This window comes from Amblyomma maculatum, chromosome 3, assembly GCF_055883805.1.
Source record: "Amblyomma maculatum isolate TAMU_Amacu chromosome 3, ASM5588380v1, whole genome shotgun sequence".
Lineage (NCBI taxonomy): Eukaryota > Metazoa > Arthropoda > Arachnida > Ixodida > Ixodidae > Amblyomma > Amblyomma maculatum.
The window spans coordinates 103,431,095-103,455,068 of NC_139346.1; the positions used below are offsets into that span (position 1 = coordinate 103,431,095).

General features: G+C 44.5%; 1 protein-coding gene and 1 pseudogene across 1 annotated transcript in view; one reads left to right on the plus strand and one right to left on the minus strand.

Annotated features, from left to right (window-relative positions):
• LOC146195454 (3-alpha-hydroxysteroid sulfotransferase-like) overlaps positions 1–23,974 on the plus strand; it is a 115,107-nt gene that overhangs the window by 75,516 nt on the left and 15,617 nt on the right. Inside the window, exons 2-3 of the mRNA XM_084597828.1 lie at positions 20,089–20,167; positions 20,704–20,804. The gene's annotated coding sequence lies outside the window, so the exon portion shown is untranslated. The remainder of the gene's footprint in view (positions 1–20,088; positions 20,168–20,703; positions 20,805–23,974) is intronic.
• Positions 569–687, minus strand: LOC146195457 (U5 spliceosomal RNA; annotated as a pseudogene).

Sequence of the window (23,974 nt, forward strand, 5' to 3'; positions counted from 1 at the left end):
CGATCCTATAAATAAGTCACAATAAGAAGATGGTTACGTTTGGTTTTCTGGGATTTAACGTCCCAAAGCGACTCAGGCTATGAGAGACACCGTTGTGGAGTCGACTGCCTCGTTTCTTTAACGTGCACGGACATCGCACAGCACACCGGTGCCTGTCTTTTTGACTGCGCCGAAGAGCGGCTGCTGAGGCCGGGATTCGATCCCGCATCTTTATAAACAGTATACTGGCGCCGTAACCACTGCGCTACACCGGCAAGGTTCGCAGTAAGATGTGACCATAATTCAAGACAACTTAATACGCCACACCGAAGTCACATGACAAAGAAATCTCACATGATTCAGGATGACTAGCAAAAAGTTATTACCCAACTCCGGAGTAACGTGATTCCGGATGGCGTGATGCTAGATTCACGTCTGCATTACTGAAAGGATGCCGTCACCCCACAATCACGTGAATAGATGGCGTGCAAAAAAGTAAGGGCGTCAGACATGAGATGTCGATAAGCATCAGGTGATGTTTACAAAATTGTATGCACACCAACGTTCTCATTTTGGATTTTATAATAGGGCCCCGCCTAACGGGCAGGGCCTCACAAAAATTCGCCGACTTGCTCAACGTCCCTCCCCACGGTAATCTTTAGTAAAAGGCGAAAGATTATTTCGTATATTGAGGAGGAACTAGAGCGTTCGATGCCTTATTGATGGCAACGTCCGACGACGTCCTTCGAACGAGACACCCATCTAAGGCCAGTTGCTCTCTGCTCTCAAGACAAGATTGTCTCCCTGAAAATGACCGGAAGGCATGGAAGGCCTGCTAATGTGAAGGCAGTGTTCGCCGTATGCTGACTGTTAATGTATATAGAGGAATCATACGCAGAAAAATTAGCAGCGCGAAATATACCAGCACGGAACGTTGCCATAGTCTCAGCGCCCGCCGCAGTAGTGCTGTGCGGTGGAGAAGCCGATAGCGCGGAGTGTATTCTCAATCGTCCGGTTGAAACTTATCGCATGCAAACAACTTTCCGATAGCTGAACCGTTTCAAGCAAGATAGCCCGACAGTGACGTGAAATTCGCGCGAATCCATGTCTCTGTATAGCAAGACAACATGCTTTGCTGTCACAAGCACAAGACAGCGATTGTGTGTTGATTCCCTTTTCCAGGGTATACGCAGCGGGCAGGCTTCGTGCACTTGCGCGGGAACACACGCTCTCCTTGTGGAATTCTGACCAGTTTGCGAACTGCCGCTTAAAATCCCTGGACCCTGACCTGAAGCTCCGGCTTCCACCTGGCCTACCGCGATGTGGAGAAACTTTGCTGTGCCGGCTGTGTGTTGGTGTAGCATTTACAAATTCTTATTCTTTTGTGATAGGGCAAATAGCCCTGCATGTACAAACTGCGGGTGCGACGAGAATATAGGCCACATTCTTTGTGAGTGCCCCATATACAGCGAGGAAAGAGAGTGTCTATGCCGTGCTCTGGAACATCTAGAGGGACGCCCACTTACTGAAATTAAAATCCTATGTCCCTGGCCACGGCCAACGCCACCTATTTTGTGTTGGCCCAGCCCCATTAGGAGAATACTAACGCAGCCGCCGAGGTCGGGTTGGAACCGCAAGCCTCGTGAATGCACTTCATAATTCCCCTTGTATACCAAGAGGATGATAGTGGGATTCCGCAATTGGCAGATACTGCGCCCTTTCTTTCCTGAAAACGAAATGAACGCCGGTGAATTTTGATGCGTTCAATGAAATGCTGTCTCGTCAGGTGTGGACGTCACCAGGCGATTCGTGCATATACGACGCTTATCCGATGGTGGCACCAGTGTTCTGCTTTGTCTATAATTTTCGACTATTAACGCGGTAGCGTTAAGGACCTCGTGTCGCAGAAAAGCCGGTGTCGTCGGCGTCCAGTGAGCGATAAATCCTGGCATGCACTTCATAAATAAACATGCACTTCATAAAAAAAAAGCAAGTTCTAAGATGGGCTGGGTGGGAATCGAACCAAGGTTTCCGGAGTGTGAGACGGACGCTACCACTCAGCCACGAGGTTTTTTTTTTTTTCTTTATTTCCTGACCTAGGACGTACACAAAAAGACACATGTGACATCAATAACATGACAAAATAAAAGATCAAGCATTGACTTAAAGCTTCGGCCTTCCTTAGCTGAAGTTGTCGGATTAAAAATCCCTCATATGTGACAACCCTTCAAAACTAACCAACCATTCTGACTCTAGTTTTAACGCTTTCTGTTCATCCACATATGCCCGTATGCTCTCTCTAAAGAGCTGTCTCGCTGAACGTGCATCGACGTCACCATGCTCTACAGCCATTCTGCTTTTCCATATGCTGTGGAGAGCCAGTAGCATCAAAAGATCCAACGGTGTATCATTGTTCGCTTCTACTGGCAAGAATCGAATACCATGTGGGCTTATGGGTAGTTCCTTTTTAAGCGTCCTCTGGAGCACGTCCCATAAAAATATGGCGTCCCAGCATTCGAGAAACACGTGTTCAATCGTCTCCTCTTTCCTGCATATTATGCAGTGGACACCCCAGGGTACAAAAAGCCCTTTCTGTTCCTTCCATTTCTTTACCTCCAATGTTCCAGTGTGCAGCTTAAAAAAGAACGTTTTCATCCCTGCCGGCACCATCATCCTCTTCACTCTTTTAAGAACATTTTTGCCCCCGGTAGACGAGTACACAGCTCTGTACAACGGTTCTGGAAGCACCACATCGCACAAGTCTTTATACAGTTTTTTCCGGTTTACACTCCACAAATAGTCTAAAGTAAACCGCACCATCAAGAACCTGTACGCCAAGACCACTTCCCTTAGATACCCGTGGACACCTCCTGACATGCGGTCAGAAGAAACGACAATTCCCGGGAGAGCTTGACCCAGGCGTAACTGACAGACCGTACGAAGAAATGGATTTTTCACATTCCTCAAAAACATGAAACGATTGACTAACTGGCGCAGAAACAGATGTGCCAAACCAAGCCCGCCGTCCTTCACCCGGCGGAAGAGATTTGTCCGACTTGTCCGTTCCCACGAAGACCCCCACACAAAGACGGCAAAGATACGATGCATCTTTTGGACATTAGCTCTTGAACAATATAACACTTGAAGCACGTACCAAACTTTTGTCACTAAAAACAAATTACAAATCGTGGCCTTCGCAAACACCGACCACTGCCATCCATTCCATTTGTCCACTCTATCTTTCAATTTACCGACTTTGTTTTTCCAGTATGGGTCACTGTCCCGATACGATTCAAGAGGGGCACCAAGGTAGCTGACAGGGTTGGTAACAAATTTCATGTTAGCAAAAATGCCTGGGGTCGCTGGCCAGTCACCGTGCCAGAAGCCCAGGCACTTGCCCCAGTTAACAGCACTGCCGCTTACAGCGCAAAAATCTTTTACAGTTTTCACAACTTCTACGATGCTTCCGTAGTCTACACAAAACATCGCGACATCATCGGCATAAGCCAAAAGCTTCACTTCTGCTTGATGCAGCTTGAAGCCCCGCATTTTCTCATGCTTGATAATGCTTAAACATAAGGGTTCAAGATAGATACAAAAGAGAAGAGGTGAAAGGGGGCAACCTTGACGAACTGAGCGTTGGACAGCAATACTGTCACCGACAGATTTGTTCACAATTAGTCTAGTTGTACAAGCACTGTAAGCCATAGCCACACCTTCTCTGATGACGCATCCGACCTTGACATAGTCTAATATACACAAAAGCAAGTCGTGGGGCACTCTATCAAAAGCCTTTTCAAGATCTATTTGGAGCATTGCTACTCCAAGTCCACCAGCATCGCAACATTCAAGAATGGCCCTCGCGATGTGAATGTTCATAAAAATGGACCTGTCTTTAATACCGCATGTTTGGTGGTCTCCAACAATATCTTTAATAACTGTTTGCAGTCTTTTAGCTAGTATTTTCATAAAAATTTTATAGTCGACATTGGTTAAACTAATCGGCCGGTAAGAGGTAACACTGCGTAATTGACCTCGGTCCTCCGTTTTGGGAATTAGCACAGTATGAGAAGATGCAAAGGACGGCGGCAGCACATTAAGGTCATATGCTTCATTATACACTTTTTCCAGTACCGGCGAGAGAAAATCCTGGAAAGCTTTATAAAATGCGGCGCTAAGTCCATCAGGGCCAGGCGATTTGCCGGGGTTCAAATTCCCAATAGCGCATTTCACTTCGTCCTCCGTGATGGGGGTCTCTAGCACACGTGTCGTCTTTTCGTCGAGTTGTGGCATTAAAGGCAAATAAACTCTCTTGAAACTCTCGATATCAACTGCACATCGTGCGAACTGCTGACGATAATGCTCGAAGAAAGCTTGCTGGATTTCTTTCTTTTCATTGGTAATGGTCCCTTGGTATTCAATTTCATCTATCTGATTCCTTCGAGCGTGCCACTTTTCTGTGCCTAACGCCCTTTTTGTCGGACCTTCCCCCTTATCAGCCGTTCGGCTCTAGCTCTGACAAGGGCACCGCGATATCGGTCAGCGTCGAGTAGTTCAAGCTTGCCCTTAAGGGCTCGTATGTCGTCTATGAACAAACCGGGGTTATTGCTTTCCACATCGATTAGACGCTGTAGATTCACGCGAAGGGACCTTTCTTCGGCCCTTTCTTGTCTGGCTATAGCGCTCGATCTTTCCAATGCTGTCATTTTGACATTCTGTTTAAAAACCTCCCATTTATCCCCTAACTTTGTTACGCCTTTGTCATTTATATTTGCTATATGCCTTTCAACGTCGGCTTGGAAACTGTCATCAGATAATAATTTTGAATTTAACTTCCACATTTGCCAGTCAAATCCTTGACTTTTAGTTTTGTTCCCAGCGATAGTGACGGTGACCAAGCAGTGATCGCTGAACGATACTGGCTTAACGTGGTATTCGTGGCATACAGGCACCAGATCAAGAGATATGTACATCCTATCGAGTCGAGCGTGGCTAGAAGCCTGGAAATGAGTGAACTGTGCCGCTCGTCCACCCTCCAGACACCCAGCCACATCAACAAGGTTAAACTCATTTACCAATTCTGCGAGAACACAGATGCTGGCATCACTATGCGGCCTTCTACTCGTTTTATCTGATGCGGAGAGTACACAATTGAAGTCTCCCATTATCACAGTTAGCCTTTCAGAGTTGCAATACTGACGAATACCTTCAAAGAAATCGCGCCTTTCGCCCACGCTGTTCGGTGCATAAACACAAATGATGCGCCATTCGTATGAATACAGCACGAGATCGCAAACAACGAAGCGGCCATACGCACAAGTCGTGACAGCTTGAATTGTGACACCAAGGCACTGACGCACAAACAGCACACAACCAGCCGCTGCTCCAACTGCATGACTTACAACGGCATTGTACCGCTTTCAAGCATCGAGCCACGAGGTCGATGCTTGAAAGCGGTACAAAAGTGCTTCCAGTGAATGCGATGTTGCCTTAGAAACATGCCGTAGAACGTTACATTGCAGTGTATATCAGTAATTATGAGCATGTTACTTACAGAAGTCTCAGTTACACGAGTAGCAAAGTACGTTTCCGCTACATTTCTTCTGCGCACATGCAGAGCCATCTTGCGGCAAACACAGAAGAACCCCTCCTCGCAATGTGCGGCGCTGCCCCGACACGTGGCGCGCCACTCGCCCCTGACGTTTCGCCGTGCACCCTCACAGGTTGTAGAATCAAGCGTCTTTCCTTTCTTTAGATCACTATCTTCGCTCACCCGCTTCTCCCCTTCGGGCCGCGTGGGTACCGGTGCGAGGATGCCCCAATACCCTTGCGTTTAGTAAGTTTTCTCGACGAGGTGCAATAACGCTATCGCGTTCCACTCTTGAAGGCGAAGCTTAAGCGTCCTCCAAATTTTTTCTGTGTAATTTAATAGACGTTCGTCCATGCTCTGGCAGTCGGGCGGCTCCACAGTTACCCGTAAGTAGAGACCTCGGGCTAACTCGTGTGCCTCCTCGTTACCAGGGGCAGACCAACACCCTCTTGACTAAGGCCCTTCCACGGAGGTCGTGACGTCACGCCAGTTGCCCCAGGCACCCCGGACGCCGCTCTCGGCCGCCTGGCGTTCGCGTTAAATCTGTCGCGGCTGCTTGTTATGACACCCAGGTGCGCGTCTGTTGCAGTTTTTCTTTTGCGTTCGGTAATTATTAAGGGAGCTTGACTAACACTGGAGTATAGTTTTTTCGCACCACCGCGGCACGCACCGCCAATATCTAAGGCAACTTTTAGACTTGTAAACAGCGTTCTGAATTAGAGTCGCAAATGCTTTTATACATATGGTTTGATTGACAGGAAGGGTTAGAACTGACCAATTTCCTTTCTTGCTTAACGTCTTCATTTTTCTGTCTGCAGCTTTTGTTGGTTTTTTGCGCTGCACTTTGAATATGATCGTTTCACATTTTACAAAAGTTGTTAAAAATGACGTTTGTTGCGGCACGTACTACATGCGCACTAGGGTTTCTAGTGTGTGACCATTTTTACAGGTTTCCAAGGCGGCATCTCGCCGAAATGAAATGCCTACGGGGCTAGCTTGCCACCAGATTTGTATCTTGTAGGCCGTCATTTCACACGTCACCGCTTCGGTGGTACGGCATGGCCCTACGAGGCTGGGACTGGTTCAAGTAAGCTGTGCAGTTCGGGTAAATAGGTGGTACGGCATTGGACACCAGATGAAACCTGTCACTGTCAATTGTCAGTCTTTGCTGTTGCTGCATCAGCGTGTGATAGCTTCTTCATTAGGCCTTTCTCTTGGAAGTGAAATTCACAAACTTACGCAATGTATGAAAAATATGTAGTCACTTATTGCTGGTATATGGACACACTATTACATAATTTGTGTGTTGTTAAGCAGTTCAGCACAGTACTGCATACTTCTGTTCATTCTCCCTGGCCTGGTAAAATTCACTAAAACTGCCAGTCTTTTCACGTCAAACATTATTTAAGCACTACCTGACCTTCTGGTCAACCACGTGGGACATGAGGAGTACGGCATAAACTTCAGTTTCTCACAATTTATTGCACATTGGGTGAGAAATACTTCCGCGGGATGACTCTAATCCACGATTCATTTCTTGGAGGAAGGCAGCAGAGCAGGTAACAACACACAACATAAGAAGCACACACAAACACAAACACAAGGACAACGCTTCATTCCTAATGGCATCCTTTGGAAACGCGAGAACACGCACCTTGGGACCAGTGTCACAGTTCCCGCGACACCCACGAACACAACACCGCTCCATGTTAGGCCACGTCAAGTGTAGTCCTGCTCAACACCATATCCTCCTTTCAAGCACCGGTGATGCTGGTCACACTTCAATATTTTGCAAGTACTCATACATGCAAAAATGCATGCACACAGTTGAAAGCACACTTGAGTGTGGGAAAGCAACCCAAAAATAACGTCAACGCGTAGCCGTGCAGCACCAAAACTAACCACGGGAGTAGGCAGCGACAACTAAAATGTTGATATTCAGTCTCTCAAACATTTTAGCTCGAACCTGTTTCCGGGAACATTCGGAGAAAGCCTTTATTGGCTCATACTGTCGTCGAACAAAGCTGTCCGGGCGAGCGGCGCACCTGATTGGTCGATAGAGAAGTGACATCATTTGCCACCAAAATTGAAGCGACCAACCAGAAGTCTCATTTTGTCTAGACTTCTTGCCATCTGCAATCCCACACTTGAACGCGCGCCAAGGAACGCCACGCGACAGGAGCGATGGTGTACCGTGGAAATGCCAAAGCTGTTGGGAGAAAAGGACACTAGTGTGACGTAGACGGGTGAGGAGAGGAGGATGTGAGCAGGCCTTGTAACATTCGAGAAGGTGTTGGGCAGACGCGTGCGCTGGTTGGTTGGTTGGTTTGTGGGGTTTACCGTCCCAAAGCGACTGAGGCTATGAGAGACGCCGTAGTGAAGGACTCCGGAAATGCCGACCACCTGGGGTTCTTTAACGTGCACTGACATCGCACAGCACACGGGCACATTGCTTTTTGCCTCCATCGAAAAGCGGCCGCCGAGTCCGCGATTCGAACCCGCGTCCTTGGGAATAGTAGTCGAGCGCCGTAACCACTGCGCCACCCCGGCGCTGGAGTCCATATTAAGTTGACTTTTGTATGAAGCTCTTTCCGGTCAGGAGTTTCACCGCTTCCTGTGCGATTCCAGCCCTTTGCATAATTTTAGATGGCTGTTTAGTGGTCACTAATTGTGAATTTTGCTTTTCTATAAGGAGGGAATTACATCCACCCGGCCTGGGTTTATCACGCCCAGAAAGATGAGAGACAGGAGGACAAATGTAAGCAATGTGGGAAGAGAGAGACCCTCAACCACGTATTTTGCAATGCGCTAGCTCCGCAGGGACAAAGCCAAAAATATATGTAGAGAAGCCGGGGAAACCCTTCTGCGGAGCGTGGACCCAACTGTTCAGAAGCAAGCCATCCGCCCGGCGGAAGAGGCCGTAAGGAACCAAGACCCCTTTTCCTGCCTCTATTCGCGGAGATCCCGGCCCCAGTTCCCTTGGTCTGCATGCCGGGGGCGGGGAGTAGGGGGCCTTCATTCTGGTGGAAATATAAGTTAACACACACACGCATCCGTATACAAAGCTGACCCCGCCGGGCGTCCGATACAGACGTCCGTGCGGCGCCTTTCATTTGCCGCTTCCTCGAACGCCGCACCATACAGCAAACAGACGCAGATCCATATATCTAGGAGGCATTAATATAGCAGGCATCAGCGGTGTTTTAAATGGATTTAAAGAATAGAAAGCGGCTCAGTATTTGTCACACTTCTCCATGGATGCGAGTACTACGCCGCAAAGGAAGGGAGAAAGGTGGGAGTGAAAAAAGGGAGGGAGATAGAGGTGCCGTAGTGATGTGCTACGATCCATCGCGCTATAATGGCTTTCGCCTTATCGCACTTTAGTGGTCCAAGGTGCCCTCTAGAGTTTTTTAAAAATCAAGCTAAGTTAACAACCAAGAAATTCAATTTGGCAGGACTCTGGTGAGGGCGGACGTAATCTGTAGAAAATGTTTTGCCTAACCTGGTTTCAAGCTTATGGATTCTATGAGATGCCTTTAAAGCGTTTTGGAAGCTATAATGGAATCGTACTTTAAAAGTGCAATGTCAAGGCGCAACATTATTTGCTGAAACTAATATAAATGGGTGCTGAAGTGTCTGTTAGTAGTTAGAAGTTGTCATCTTCCAATACAAGATGTCGCAGCTTTTGGGAAGGACAGGTTGTTCAAAGCAATAGAAATAAATTGGCTACTAATATCACATGGCGTAAAGTATATTATTAAAGGTGTTTAGTATTAAAGGCTCATCCACTCGCTCGTAAAATATCAGCATTAGAAAAAAAATCAATTAACAGGTTTTAAACGCCAGTAACACAAAAAGTGACCTTACTGTTCACAGCACCTTTGTATCCTTACTAAACTAGAAAAATACCAGTGAAAGTGTAGCAGTTGATCGATCCGCAGATCGATCGGTATTTAAAGCAGGTCTATTGTACGTACTTTCAACCGACCGCTTATCGTCTTCGCCCTGAATTTGTCTCCTCAAAGACTCTAATAAAAAATGATCGGTTCCGAGAAGAACAGTTATGTTGAATAATGCACAACTTAGCGAGCTACCAGGGTTGTTCAGGGCACCCCTTACTTTTTCTGTCTGATCGGCGCTAATAATCAACCAAGTTCAACAGTACGCCGTCAAGCGTCTCCTCAAGGAAGTTAAAATGGCCTGCGTCCACGGAATGGTTTCCTACCGGGCCGTGCTTTACGCGAATCTGAATTATAAGGATAATAACTAATTGCAAGCATAGCAACAAGGAACATACCCGCCGTGGTCGTAAGCGGTGTAGCGATGAGTCCATTTCTTTGCCGATAGTACGTCGTGCTCTTGCGGTAGATCAAGATGAGCAGCTTGACCTACCGCAAGCTACTGTATGCGATAAGGGACAAGGCGGGCAACGTCACCACTAATATGGAAAAGATAGTCAAAGTAGCCGAGGAGTTCTATACAGATCTCTACAGTAGCCAAAGTAGTCAGCACCGTAATGAGATTGACGGTAGGGAAAAACAGTCAGACGTTCCACCAGTGACGAAGGACGAGGTCATGAAAGCACTAGAAACTATGAAAAGGGGGAAATCAGCTGGAGAGGATCAGATAACTACAGATTTGCTGAAGGACGGGGGGGATATCGTGCTGGAAAAACTGGCCACCCTGTATATGCAGTGTCTTGTGTCATCGACGGTACCGGAACTATGGAAGAATGCAAACATTATCCTCATTCACAAGAAAGGGGACTCTAAGGACCTTACAAATTACAGACCAATCAGCTTACTGTCTGTTACGTATAAGGTATTTACAAAGGCAATCGCTAATAGAATCAGGACAACCTTAGACTGCAATCAAGCAAAGGATCAAGCAGGGTTTCGGAAACGGTACTCTACTATCGATCATATCCATGCCATCAATCAGGTGATAGAAAAATGCTCGGAATATAACCAGCCTTTATACATAGCATTCATTGATTACGAAAAAGCATTTGACTCAGTTGAAACCTCGGCGGTGATGCAGGCATTGCGAAATCAGGGGGTAGACGAGCCGTACGTGAAAGTGCTGGGAGATATATATAGTGGCTGCACAGCAACCATAGTTCTGCATAAAGAAAGTAACAAAATTCCCATAAAGAAAGGTGTTAGGCAAGGAGACACAATCTCCCCAGCACTATTCACAGCTTTTTTAGAGGAAGTATTCAGAGACTTGGAATGGGAGCAGTTAGGGATAAGGGTAGATGGAGAGTACCCCAGTAATCTGCGATTTGCTGATGACATTGCCTTGCTAGGCAATTCGGGGGATGAACTGCAAATAATGATTGATGACCTAGACAGAAAAAGTAGAAAGGTAGGCTTGAAAATCAATATGCAGAAGACTAAGGTAATGTTCAACAGCCTCGGGAAGGAACAGCAGTTTACATTAGGTAGCGAAATACTGGAAGTAGTAGGCGAATATGTCTACTTAGGACAGGTAGTAACCCCAGATCCGGACCATGAAAAGGAAATAAGAAGAATAAGGTTGGGATGGAGCACATTTGGCAAGCACTCGCAGATTATAACTAGAAGCTTACCGGTATCGCTCAAGAGGAAAGCATACAACAGTTGCATCTTGCCTGTACTCACCTAAGGGGCTGAAACGTGGAGGCTAACCAAGAGAGTTCTACTTAAGTTGAGGACCACCCAGAGGGCTATGGAACGAAAAATGGTAGGGGTAACATTAAGAGATGGAAAGCGTGCAGAGTGGGTCAGAGAAATAACTCAAGTTACTGACATTCTAGTAGAAATTAAGAAGAAATGGACATGGGCAGGACATGGAGTGTGAAGAGAGGATAACCGATGGTCGCTGAGGGTAACAAACTGGATTCCAAGAGAAGGAAAGCATAGCAGGGGGCGGCAGAAAGTTAGGTGGGCGGATGAGATTAAGAAGTTCGCAGGGGTCAAGTGGATGCAGCTAGCACAGAACCGGGTTAAGTGGAGAAATATGGGAGAGGCCTTCGCCCTGCAGTGGGTATATTCAGCCTGATGATGATGATGACGAAGCTGCTCAGATTAAATTGTATAATCAGTGAGGTGCGCTTTAATGCTGTTTTTCTCTAGGTAATGACGTACGACCCCTTCATGGATCACTGCCTTGTCGTGGCGGAGGGGCCTGCAAAACTCGATGAAGTCGCGAGCTCTGCTGTGTAGGGCCACCCAAGATAGACAGGGCACGGCAGAGAGTTCTGACAAAATGTTATTCACTGGAGAAGGTAATGGCAACCCACTCCAGTATTTCCTGCCAAGAAAACCCTATGGCCAGTCACAACACCATTAATGATATGGCGCCGAAGATGAGCTCCCCAGGTTGGAAGGCGTCCCACATGTTACTGGGGATGAGCAAAGGGCGATTCCTAGTAGCTCCAGGACAAATGAAGCGGCTGGGCTAAAGCCAAAAGGACGCTCAGTTGTGGATGTGTCGGGAAGCGACCGGAAAGTCCGATGTTGCAAGGAGATGTATCACATAGCAACATGGAATGTAAGATCTATGACGCAAGGTAAACTGGATGCCGTCAAGCGAGAAATGGACAGATTGAGCACTGATATCTTGGGTATCAGCGAGCTCAAGTGGACCGGAATGGGAGAATTTAACTCCGGCGACCATTATGTCTTTTATTGTGGGCACGAATCCGAGAGAAGGAACGGGGTCGCTCTCATAGTAAACAGAAGAATGGGCAAAGCAGTGCTAGGGTACAACCCCAAAAACGACCGAATGATTTCACTTCGGATCCAAGGTCACCTTTTCAACATAACAGTTATCCAAGTCTCTGCACCGACCACTACTGCTGAAGAAGCTGACGTTGAGAGATTTTATGCGCACCTACAATGCCTTTTAGACCGCACCCCATCATCAGACGTCGTTTTTCTCATAGGAGACTGGAATGCTCAGTTAGGGAGTGAAGAAATATCCGGAATTACAGGCAAGTTCGGTCTTGGTGAGCCAAATGAAGCTGGGCAGAGGCTAGTAGAGTTTTGTCAAGAAAACAACCTGACCATAGCGAATACTCATTTTCAACAGCACAAGAGGCGCCTGTACACATGGACTTCACCGGACGGTCTGTACAGGAATCAGATCGATTATATTATTTGCCGGCAGAGATAGAGAAGCACTATACCAGCAGTGAAAACAAGGCCTGGGGCCGACTGTAGCACCGATCATCAGCTTCTTGTTGCCAAAATTAAGCTTCGATTGAGGAAAACGCAGAAAACTAGAAGGCCTTTCAGGTATGATCTGGATCAAATTCCATTAGAATATGCTTTGGAAGGGAATCGATTTCAAGAATTAGATCTAGAAGACAAAGAGCCCGAAGAGATGTGGACTGATGTTCGTGATATAATACAAGAAGTTGCTACTAAGGTAGTTCCAAAGCGAAAGAAATGCAAGAAAGCAAACTGGTTATCTGAAAAGGCTTTGCAAATAGCTCAAGAAAGAAGGATGGAAAAGTTATGGGGGAAAGAGGAAGATACAAGGTTCTCAATGCGGATTTTCAGAAAATAGCAAGGAGAGATAAGAATGCCTTACTGAACATACAGTGCCAAGCAGTTGAGGACAACAGCCAATTAAAGAACACAAGAGCTCTGTATAAGACAATCAAAGATATCAAAGGAAGCTTCTGTGCTAAGCTGGGCGTGATAAAGGACAAACGAGGCAAGGACCTCACTGAAGCCTCAGAGACAAAGAAGCGGTGGCAGGAATACACAGAAGAACTGTACAAGAAGGACCCGAATGTGCAAACCCAACATAAGACGATTGTGATCACTGATCTCGAGCCGGGTATCCTGAAGAGTGAAGTTGAATGGGCATTTGCCTGTCTTGCTAAGATCAGAGTTTGTGGAATTGATGACATTCCAGCTGAGTTGCTTCAAAACCTCAACAAAACCAAAACCTCAACCTCAACCAGCTGTGTCCTTCACTCTGTGATTTAGCAGCACACCTTGCTGAACTACTGCTGCTAGCGGGGGATATCGAGACAAACCCCGGTCCTGAGCTCACTCAGATTTTCAAACAACTGGAAGCAATTGCTGGCGACATAAAAAGCATCAAAGAGGAACGATTAACATCTATTGAAGCGAAGTTGGAAAATATGGCAGCTCTTGACAAAAAGTTATCGGAATGCACAAACCAGGTCGCCAGCCTGCAGAAAGTTGTTTCCGCGTTGGAACTAAAACTGGATGATCTGGAAAACCGCTCGAGAAGATGTAATCTGTTGGTATACGGCATCCCAGAAGATCCTGAAGAAAATAACGACACCTTAGAACAGATGTTTAATGAAAGCATTGCCAAGAACATCCTTGAAATTGAACCTGTTGCAATAGAACGCATTCATAGGTTAGGCAAGCCTTCAGCTGAAAAAACCAGGCCTGTAATACTAAAACTTCTTGATTATCGTGAAAAGACACTGGTGCTAAAAAACTGTCCTAAACTTAAAGATTCAGATTATTCGATCAGTGAAGACTTCTCCGTCCGAGTACGTGACATAAGAAAAAAATTGTGGAATGGTGTAAAAGAAATGAAAGATCGTGGTGCAAAGGTAGCTCTAGTCTACGATAAAGTGCGCATTAACGGGGAACTTTTCCAATGGGATGAAGAAAATAAACGTCGAGTGCCCTTCAAGACACATGCAAGCGAGAATAAAAACGAAAAAAAACCAGCAAGGTACTGGACCAAACCTACGCCCCCGGCAGCCCCCAAAACGAAATCAATAACATTTGCGAACGTAAACGCGCGTAGTATTCTTAATAAACTTGAATCACTGGAATCGATTCTGGTAGGCCTCGAACCTGATTTCCTGGCGATTACGAAAACGTGGCTAACTGAAGATATATGTGACAATGAAATTTCACCCCCAAACTATGCAATTGTTCGCAGAGATAGGTTAACACGAGGAGGAGGTGTGGCTATATTAATAAACAAAAAAGTTCCTTTCGTAGTCCTGCCGGAGGTCGAGGGTATTGAGGCACTCTTTTGTAAATTGATTTTTGAAACTACTACCATTACTGTTGGCTGCGTATACCACAGTCCTTCGGCAGACGAACGTGCAATGGTATCACTGTACGAATATATGCAGCGTCATGTACAAAAAGCCAGACTTATTCTACTTGGCGACTTCAATCTTCCAGATATAAACTGGGAAACTATGTGCTACCGCTCTCCTGGTTCTGAAATTGTTCTTGATATTATGCTTAGTTTTGACTTGTTGCAAATTGTTAACGAACCCACACGTGTTCAAGGTAATGCATCTAACATACTTGATCTCATCTTCCTCAGCAATCATTTTTCAATTGACGACACTAAGTTAGCAGTTCTAGATGGCATATCAGACCATAAATTGACGTTATGCACTACTCCAACTGAAGGCGTAACAATTCACTCCATTTCCAAAACAACTTACTTAGACTTTACAAAGGCTGATGATTCAAGCATACTTAATTTTCTAATATTGGAGTTTGAATCATTTGAAGAACTTTATAATTGTCCAGGCACAGATATAGATACACTATGGCAAAGCTTCAAGGCCATAGTATCACACTGTGTCAACAAGTATGTGCCAAAAAAACCAAACGATCAAATAGACATAACCCATGGATAACACCTGATGTTATTCACTCGAAACGCAAAGTAAAAAGACTGAAAAAATCTTTAAAGTTAAAAAATGACTCTCAAATAAAACAGAGGCTTACGAACGCCATCAGTGAAATGAAAGCAAAGATTAAGACAGCTAAAAGAATTTATTTTTCAGATACCCTTCCTAACTTTATGAAACATTCACCTGGAAAATTCTGGACGTACCTTAACCCCCAAAAGCAAAAAAACACTTTCAGTTCGCGAGACCAAAACGAAAAGTTCGCTAACTCTTTAAACGCATATTTTCACTCCGTGTTCACAGCTGATAATGGCCAGATTCCGGTGGTTGATCATATCTGCCAGAGACCATTAGATATGCCAACGATAACTGAGGCTGGAGTACTGAACCTGCTACTATCAATTGATACTAAAAAAGGAAACGGCCCTGATAATATTCCTAACACTTTTCTTCACAGATATGCCGAAGTAAACGCCAAATACTTGCATTTAATGTTTCTTAAATCCTTATCTACTTGTTCTCTTCCTGAAGAATGGAAAATTGCGAAAGTAATTCCTGTACACAAAACAGGCAGCAAAGATGATGCTTCAAATTACAGACCAATCTCGTTAACATGCACGGTAGGAAAATTATTAGAACACATTATACTAAAGCATATCACTAGTTACCTTGACCAAGAGAGCACACTGTCACCCGTCCAACATGGGTTCCGGAGAAGACTTTCCACCATCACTCAATTACTAGAATTAACACATGATTTGTCCCAAAGCATTGATAATCAAAAACAAATTGACTTAATTGCATTAGACTTCTCTAAAGCTTTCGATAAAGTAACTCATAAAAAACTAATTAGCAAACTTAGAACAACCTTAGGCAACGGCTCCATTGTCAACTGGATAGAGGACTATTTAACTAACCGATCTCAGTATGTTACAGTTAACCATGAAATTTCATCCACTGCATCGGTTACATCGGGAGTACCCCAAGGACGCGTCCTTGCACCGATTTTATTCCTCATCTTTATCAATGATCTACCCACTAACATAAGAGTTAAAATCAAACTTTTTGCCGATGACTGCATTATTTATAATGAAATTAACTCTTCGAAGGACCACGATGACTTAAACAGCGCCTTTCAAGACGTGATAACATGGTGCAAGGATTGGCAAATGGAGCTAAACATTCAAAAAACCGCCTTCCTAACTATAACACGTAAAAAACAAATGTCCGACTTCACGTACAGCATAAATAACATACCACTGACAAGAGTTAATCAACATAAGTACCTAGGTTTAATCTTCTCACATGACCTAAGATGGGAAGCACATATTAACAGCATTGTATCTTCTGCTCTGAAACGGTTATTCTTGTTGAGAAGACGACTTCATGAAGCACCACCAGAAACTAAACTATTAGCATATAATACATTTATACGACCAGTTCTCGAATACGCTAACACAATTTGGTTCCCTTATACACAGCAGCTTATTAACAAAATCGAAGGAGTACAGCGAAAGGCAGTTAGATTTATATTTAACAAATATAGGATCACTGATTCGCCATCCCAATTGCTTAAAAAAGCCTCTATTCTTACTTTACAAAACCGCGCCAAACTTGCACGACTAAAATTACTTCACCAGTTATTACACAATGCGCTAAACATAGATAGCTCGTTGTATATATCCTTAGATAAATGCAGACCTTCCCGCCATAAACACCCACAAACTCTCAAAGAATATTCTTTCCGTACCGAGTGTTTTAGATATTCTTTTTTTCCACGTGCAACTACCGAATGGAACGGTTTGGATCCCCACATCACCAACAGCACATCATTGCCGAAATTTGTAACCCTTCTAGAAGAACTACTACACAACACGTAAACCATTTCGAACCAAATATAACAAACCAATTACAATACTCTAAATGAAAGCTATCGTATTACTACATTATTTACCTTGTCTAACTGCGTTATTACCTAGATATGCTGTGTATGACATTGTTTATCACCTGCTACCTGTTTGTTTTTCTGTATTCATGTAATTGTATCCTTTGTATCGCCATTATTGTAGTCATTATTCAATTATATGCCCATCCTGTAAAAATCCCAATGGGGATTGACAGTATCTGAAATAAATAAATAAATGATGCTGTTAACATTTTGTATACATTATGTCAGAAGATTCGGACAACCCTACAGTGGCCACAGGATTGGAGGAGGTCAGTTTACATCCCCATTTCAAAGAAAGGCAGTGCCAAAGATTGTTCCAACTACCTCACGATCGCGCATATTTCGCATGCTAGCAAGGTGATGTTGAAAATCCTCCAAGGTAGGCTGCAGCAGTACGTGGATCGGGAGCTTCCGGACGTGCAAGCTGGGTTTCGCAAGGACAGAGGAACTAGAGACCAAATTGCCAACCTTCGCTGGATCATGGAAAAAGCAAGAGAGTTCCAAAAACCCATCTACGTCTGCTTTATTGATTATGCGAAAGCGTTTGACTGCGTACATCACAGCAGATTGTGGCAAGCTCTCCAAGAGATGGGAGTTCCAATTCACCTCATCTGTCTCCTCAGGAACCTGTATGAAGGGCAAGAGGCCACAGTCATAACTGGGCATGGTCTTGCTGATTGGTTTCCGATTGAGAAAGGAGTGAGGCAAAGCTGCATACTGTCGCCCTGCCTATTTAACCTATATGCAGAGTGCATCATGAGGAAGGCCGGTCTGGACGAGTCTTCAGTTGGAGTGAAGATTGCTGGAAAACGTATCAACAACCTTAGATATGCGGATAATACCACTTTAATGGCAGAAAGTGAAGTTGAACTCAAGAGACGTCTGATGCGCGTATAAGAAGAGAGTGAGAAGTTTGGGCTTAAACTGAACATTAAAAAGACAAAGATCATGGCGTCTTGCCCTATCAAGTCCTGGAGCATCAAGGGACAAGAAGTGGAAGCTGTGACAGATTTTCTTTTCTTGGGCTCGAAGATTACCTCGGAAGGAGACTGCAGCCACGAAATTAGGAGACGCCTGCTTCTGGGAAAGAGAGAAATGGTTAGCCTTGACCGCCTAGTAAAGAGCAGAGACATTAGTCTGCCAACCAAGATCCGTATAACTCGTGCTATGGTCTTTCCAGTTGTGATGTATGGATGCGAGAGTTGGACTGTGAAAAAGGCTGACCGCCGAAGAATTGACGCGTTTGAATTGTGGTGCTGGCGAAGACTCTTGAGAGTTCCTTGGACTGCCAGAAGATCAAATCAGTCGATATTGTTGACCATAAACCCTGACTGCTCATTGGTCGATCAAATTCTAAAGTTAAAGCTCAGCTACTTTGGTCATCTGATGAGAAGAGAGGAGTCGCTGGAGAAAGATTTGACGTTGGGAAAGGTTGAGGGTCGCCGGAGAAGGGGTAGGCAGCGAACGCGATGGTTAAATGGCATCCTCGAGGCACTGCAGATGAAGTTATGTGATGTTAGGAAGATAGTGAGAGACCGGAAAGCGTGGCGTGACATGGTCCATAGGGTCACGAAGAGTTGGACACGACTGAACGCCTGAACTGAACTGAGTGACGTACGAAGGGGCGCCTAGCCACAAGACAATGTTATGCACAAAACAAAAAAGTTCCTTCTTCAGACGCTGTGCCACTAGGTGTCTCCTTGTTCTCTCGATAGTCGCTTCAACATGGTTATAGCCAGCGATAGTTAGGGGTCAGCGGAGGTACTACATAATTCCAACAAGGTCAAATGGAGTGTGATGGGCTGTTCCGCGTCTTTAGCAGGTACTCTGGTCATGAATTGTATTTTAAGTACCACTATAACCCGAAATGCTGATGACAGCTCTATCTTACGGGTACTCATGTAGTACATGAGGCATGCGTCGGAACTCATGAAAAGGGCTCTGCTTACACTTTGGACGTAGCTATAGAAGATAAAAATTATAGTTGTACCCTAAAGTGAAAACAAAGCATCTGAGAGTAGGCTGAGGATAAAAGGCGGTTTCATGACATTCTTAAATCGGAATGTAGTTGGCATAGGCTTCGCATCTAGAGAGAGCGAGTTGGGCGATGGTCGAACAGAATGATCGGATTCCGTGAAGAGGCAGGCGTAGCAACGGGCTGCACGAAGTTAGGAGGATGAATGAGGATAGAATTCAACAAGGAATATAGGATAGAATTGATAGAATTTGCTCATTTCGGCAAAGCTTGAAACGGAAAAGAGACAGAACTTGAGAAATACACAAACCAAAAGACATAGCGCTGTATACCGCCTCTCTCTCACGTCCCTGTCTTTTTGCGCTTCAGGCTTCGCTAGATTGAGTTAAGGAAGTCTACGGGTAATGGAGTGCAGTGGCTGACTCAGCGCTCAAGTTATTAGAGGAATGTGGACAAAAGGCCTTTGCCTTGAAGTTGGCACAGTCAAGATGCTGCTGCTGTTAATGATGCTGATTATGGTGTTATAAGTACAGTAACAATGGCATTTTATGCGCGAGTAACCCACAGTTGCTGTCTCGAAAAGCGAAGAGGACGGCAGCATACGGTGGACGTAAACAATGACCTGTCGTCTCATTGTAAAGTAAGCCACAACTGCTGGCTGGCACAATGCAACAGCTTTCAGATAGGGTCTTGGATTGCCTTTCTCGGAGCATCAATGAGCCATAGGTATGGCGTAACCAAGGAAAAGGCACTAAGCAACCACTTTGGTATTTGCTTGCTGATCGATACGCTAAGTCTAATCAGTTTTAAGGACTGCATGTCTTTCATCATTTTGTTGGGTTTTATTAGCATAGAACCGTGCCTGCAAAGTTGGCAAGCAACATAAAAACCCATGAAGTTTAAACCATTTGTAACAAATTGGAAGACAGAGCACCCTGTGTTTCGCCGTTTTTCAGATCTTCAACGGGGCAAAACGTTGCTGCCTTTCTACCATCACCGCGTCATATGACAGCTCGGTCGCCAGGAACCGAAAGAGTAAGAACGGAGACAATATATAACAATAATTAAATATTTATTACCAATATGCGTGACCAGTGGAGCGATTGTTAAGTCTACTGGAGTGGTGGGCAACATCTGATATAACAACCATCAAACTAGGAACTCGGTGCCTCACTCACTTCAGGCTACACCTGCTTATAATAAAGTACTCTGCTTCGAATCGTCGTAGGAAAGCTGAAATACGTGCGCTAAGCGAGCCGTAGCATTCCTATATCCTGAACCTTCCTTCCTGTGGAAGTGAAAGCGAACGTTAGCCGAGCAAACATTTCTTGAACCGCTTAAGTCAAAAGAAGAAGGCAATCATCAAATCTGTTAACCTGTGTTCCAAGCCTATTTTTGGAAGAAAAACATTGTCCATTATTTTAGCAACACTTGACATTAGGAAGCTAAGCATTGTCAATGGGTTCCAACGCTTATCGGTCAGACACTTGTCTACTCGATAAAGGTAGTGCTGTTGTTGAGTTTACCGCCACTTATCAGCGGACCTTTTCTCCTTTTGTTTGCTTCCACAGAAGTGTAAACGATAAACAGTTCAGAAGTCGCCATGTTCGAGCCGTTTCCGCATCCCATAGGCACCTTCCGCATCGAGAACATTGGCTCGTCAAGTCAACAGGTAGGTGTGCTTCTGCTGGCCATAACGGCATCTTTTAACCGGAAAGCATGCGTAATTTCGTCTTCGACTTTTTTTACCAGATGCATGTTTTGATCGCTTACAGCACGTAGTCTTTGATAGTTTCCTTTCATTCTTCATGATTTACCAGCTTGCAATAGATAAAGCGGAACTCAAGAATTATTAGAGCTGAGTATTGCACTAGAAAGATACCTAGGTTGGGGTCGCATAATAAACTGCGCGATGACTCTACTGCATTGCGTTTATCTTCCTCTCAACTTGAATTAATGCTATTTCTGGCCATATCGTAGCATGTTACATTCGAATATGAATAAAAGGCTATTGACGTTTCCTTATGCTACGTCTGGCTAGTACATATGTGGTAGTTCTTAAGATCTTATGAATGTGGTTGAAACACATCTGGGAAAAAACAATAAGAAATCCATTAGGTCTTGTTGTACTTATCGCAGCGAATTTATAAATGTGGAAAATTGTTGAGATCTGCTGGTGAGTTAGGCCATGATCACGCGCAACGCTATATTCGAATGATGTTTTGTATCACAAAGGTGTTTCGCGTCTGACTGAACTGCATCTTAAAATCTACGAATTAAGTCCGAAATTGGCTACATATTATCTTGGAGCGAAGTAGTGCTGTCAAAGTTCGCTAAAAGCTAGTAGTGTAAACATTCGACTACCTTTACTTGAACGTTATATACGTGAGTGCTAGATACAACAAAATATTTGATTTAAATATTAGGACATTGATAGGGACAGTTACATTCAGTTTGTCTTACCGTTCGCACATAATAATTGCACCCAACCAACATCTCAGTTTTGCACATACTCTGTTTTGTTTAGTTCTCAAAACACATATTGAATACGGCTATCACGGCTGCCGAATACATGCAAACCGGTGGTCTGTATACACTGAGCTTTATCCTCGCTGTGATTATCCACCTACGTCAAGAGTTGGCCATAGAAATAAATCCGTATTCAACTGCGAATGGCGATTCTTTCTTGCGCATTACGGAAAAATTGAAGCATGACAAAATAGAGAATTTTTTTTGTATTGCAAATACAACTTCTGCATAACACAACTATTTTTTATGATAGATTGCAATAACTTCCTGGGTTCATGGTAGCTTAAACTGTGGCTAATACACACCTGATCGAACCTCTACGTATGAATGTATTGAAAGCGTTCTACCACACTCAAATTACCAAAATACAATACGTTTTCTCCTATTCGTCTCGTTGAAGTTTGTTTATTTTGTGAGTTTTAAGAATGCTCAAACAAAATCTACATGCGGCTTCTTTTGTATAAAGCTGAGAGTATTTTATTGCTGAAAATTTATTCTATCATTAACCACAAAGTTAATACTACGGCCCCTCATGCAGTTGATCTAGTGCAAGAAATTGGAATCTTCAAATCAGTTCAGGCACCTTTAAAGTTCGCATGACAATCTGTTTCAACAGATATTCTAACACAAGTTGAAGTTGGGGTTCTCAATTGAAATGGAACCAGTCGTCCTATTAGGCGCTTTAGAAGGGCCATGAAGTTGCCTGCAGGCTTTTTCATCTTCAAAGTTTAATGCATTCTGGTACTCATTATGATAGCTCTATTATCCTTGAAGGAAAGTGGAAATAAAGTAAAATGCTTTTATCAGCACCCTTCACAAAAGGGGCAGCGACTGTTAGCGAAACGCTTGCTTTTTGAGAGCATTCATGAGAGGAATCGTGTGAACTGACACATAGTAATAACGAAAACGAATACTAATAAGGCAAGAACTAACAGTCACGACCCTCACTCAATCCAACCACTGAAACGGCGCAAGGAGACGAACACACGAAAAGCTGAATAGAAAGTGTTCGTCTCCTGGCGCCACTTCATTGGTTAGTATGAACCAACTAGCCCTTCAACAAGTACTTCTTCACTCAATCCGAACATACTTGAAGCAAACATAGAACGTTAAGCTATGGTTTACATCTAAAAGTGAATGTTGTTTAATCTTGAATTTGGCTATGTCTTCTCCTCAGTTTCTCTCTTTCCTACATTTTCCTTCGGATAGATTTAAAGACCTCAATTGCGATGTTACGCCCCTTACACAGTCAGCTGTGCCCTTTTTCCGTAATTTTGGCACATTGGTGAGCCCTACACATAAGGCAGTTTTCACATGATAAAGAAGTACCTTTGTTAACTGACAAGATTTGCAGTCCATTAAGTTTGTGTCATACCTTATAGGGACCAAACTATCTCATAAGCTGTATCCGCATATGCGATCAGCAGTAGGTCTCTCAATACATGGATTTGCACAGGATCCAAAGCGATCAATAGGGCGCAAAGAGTCTGTATAGTTATAGTTTATTTGAAAAAATTCAAAGAGCACTGCATGTGGTATGTACACTGCAGAAATTCCACAGACTAAGCGTTGCTGTTGCACACAGTTCAGTTCAGTTCAGTCGTTCAGTCGTGTCCGACTCTTTGTGACCCTATGGACCATGTCACGTCACGCTTTCCGGTCTCTCACTATCTTCCTAACATCACATAACTTCATCTGCGGTGCCTCGAGGATGCCATCTAACCATCGCGTTCGCTGCCTCCCCCTTCTCCGGCGACCCTCAACCTTTCCCAACAACAAATCTTTCTCCAGCGACTCCTCTCTTCTCATCAGATGACCAAAGTAGCTGAGCTTTAACTTTAGAATTTGACCCTCCAATGACCAGTCAGGGTTTATGGTCGACAATATCGACTGATTTGATCATCTGGCAGTCCAAGGAACTCTCAAGAGTCTTCGCCAGCACCACAATTCAAACGCGTCAATTCTTCGGCGGTCAGCCTTTTTCACAGTCCAACTCTCGCATCCATACATCACAACTGGAAAGACCATAGCACGAGCTATACGGATCTTGGTTGGCAGACTAATGTCTCTGCTCTTTACTAGGCGGTCTAGGCTAACCATTGCTCTCTTTCCAGAAGCAGGCGTCTCCTAATTTCAGGGCTGCAGTCTCCTTCCGAGGTAATCTTGGAGCCTAAGAAGAGAAAATCTGTCACAGCTTCCACTTCTTGTCCCTTGGTGCTCCAGGACTTGATAGGGCAAGTCACAAAGGGATCACATTTGCTCGCTTCATCAACTAAATGCACCGTCATTATCATCGCTCATGTCATCATTGTA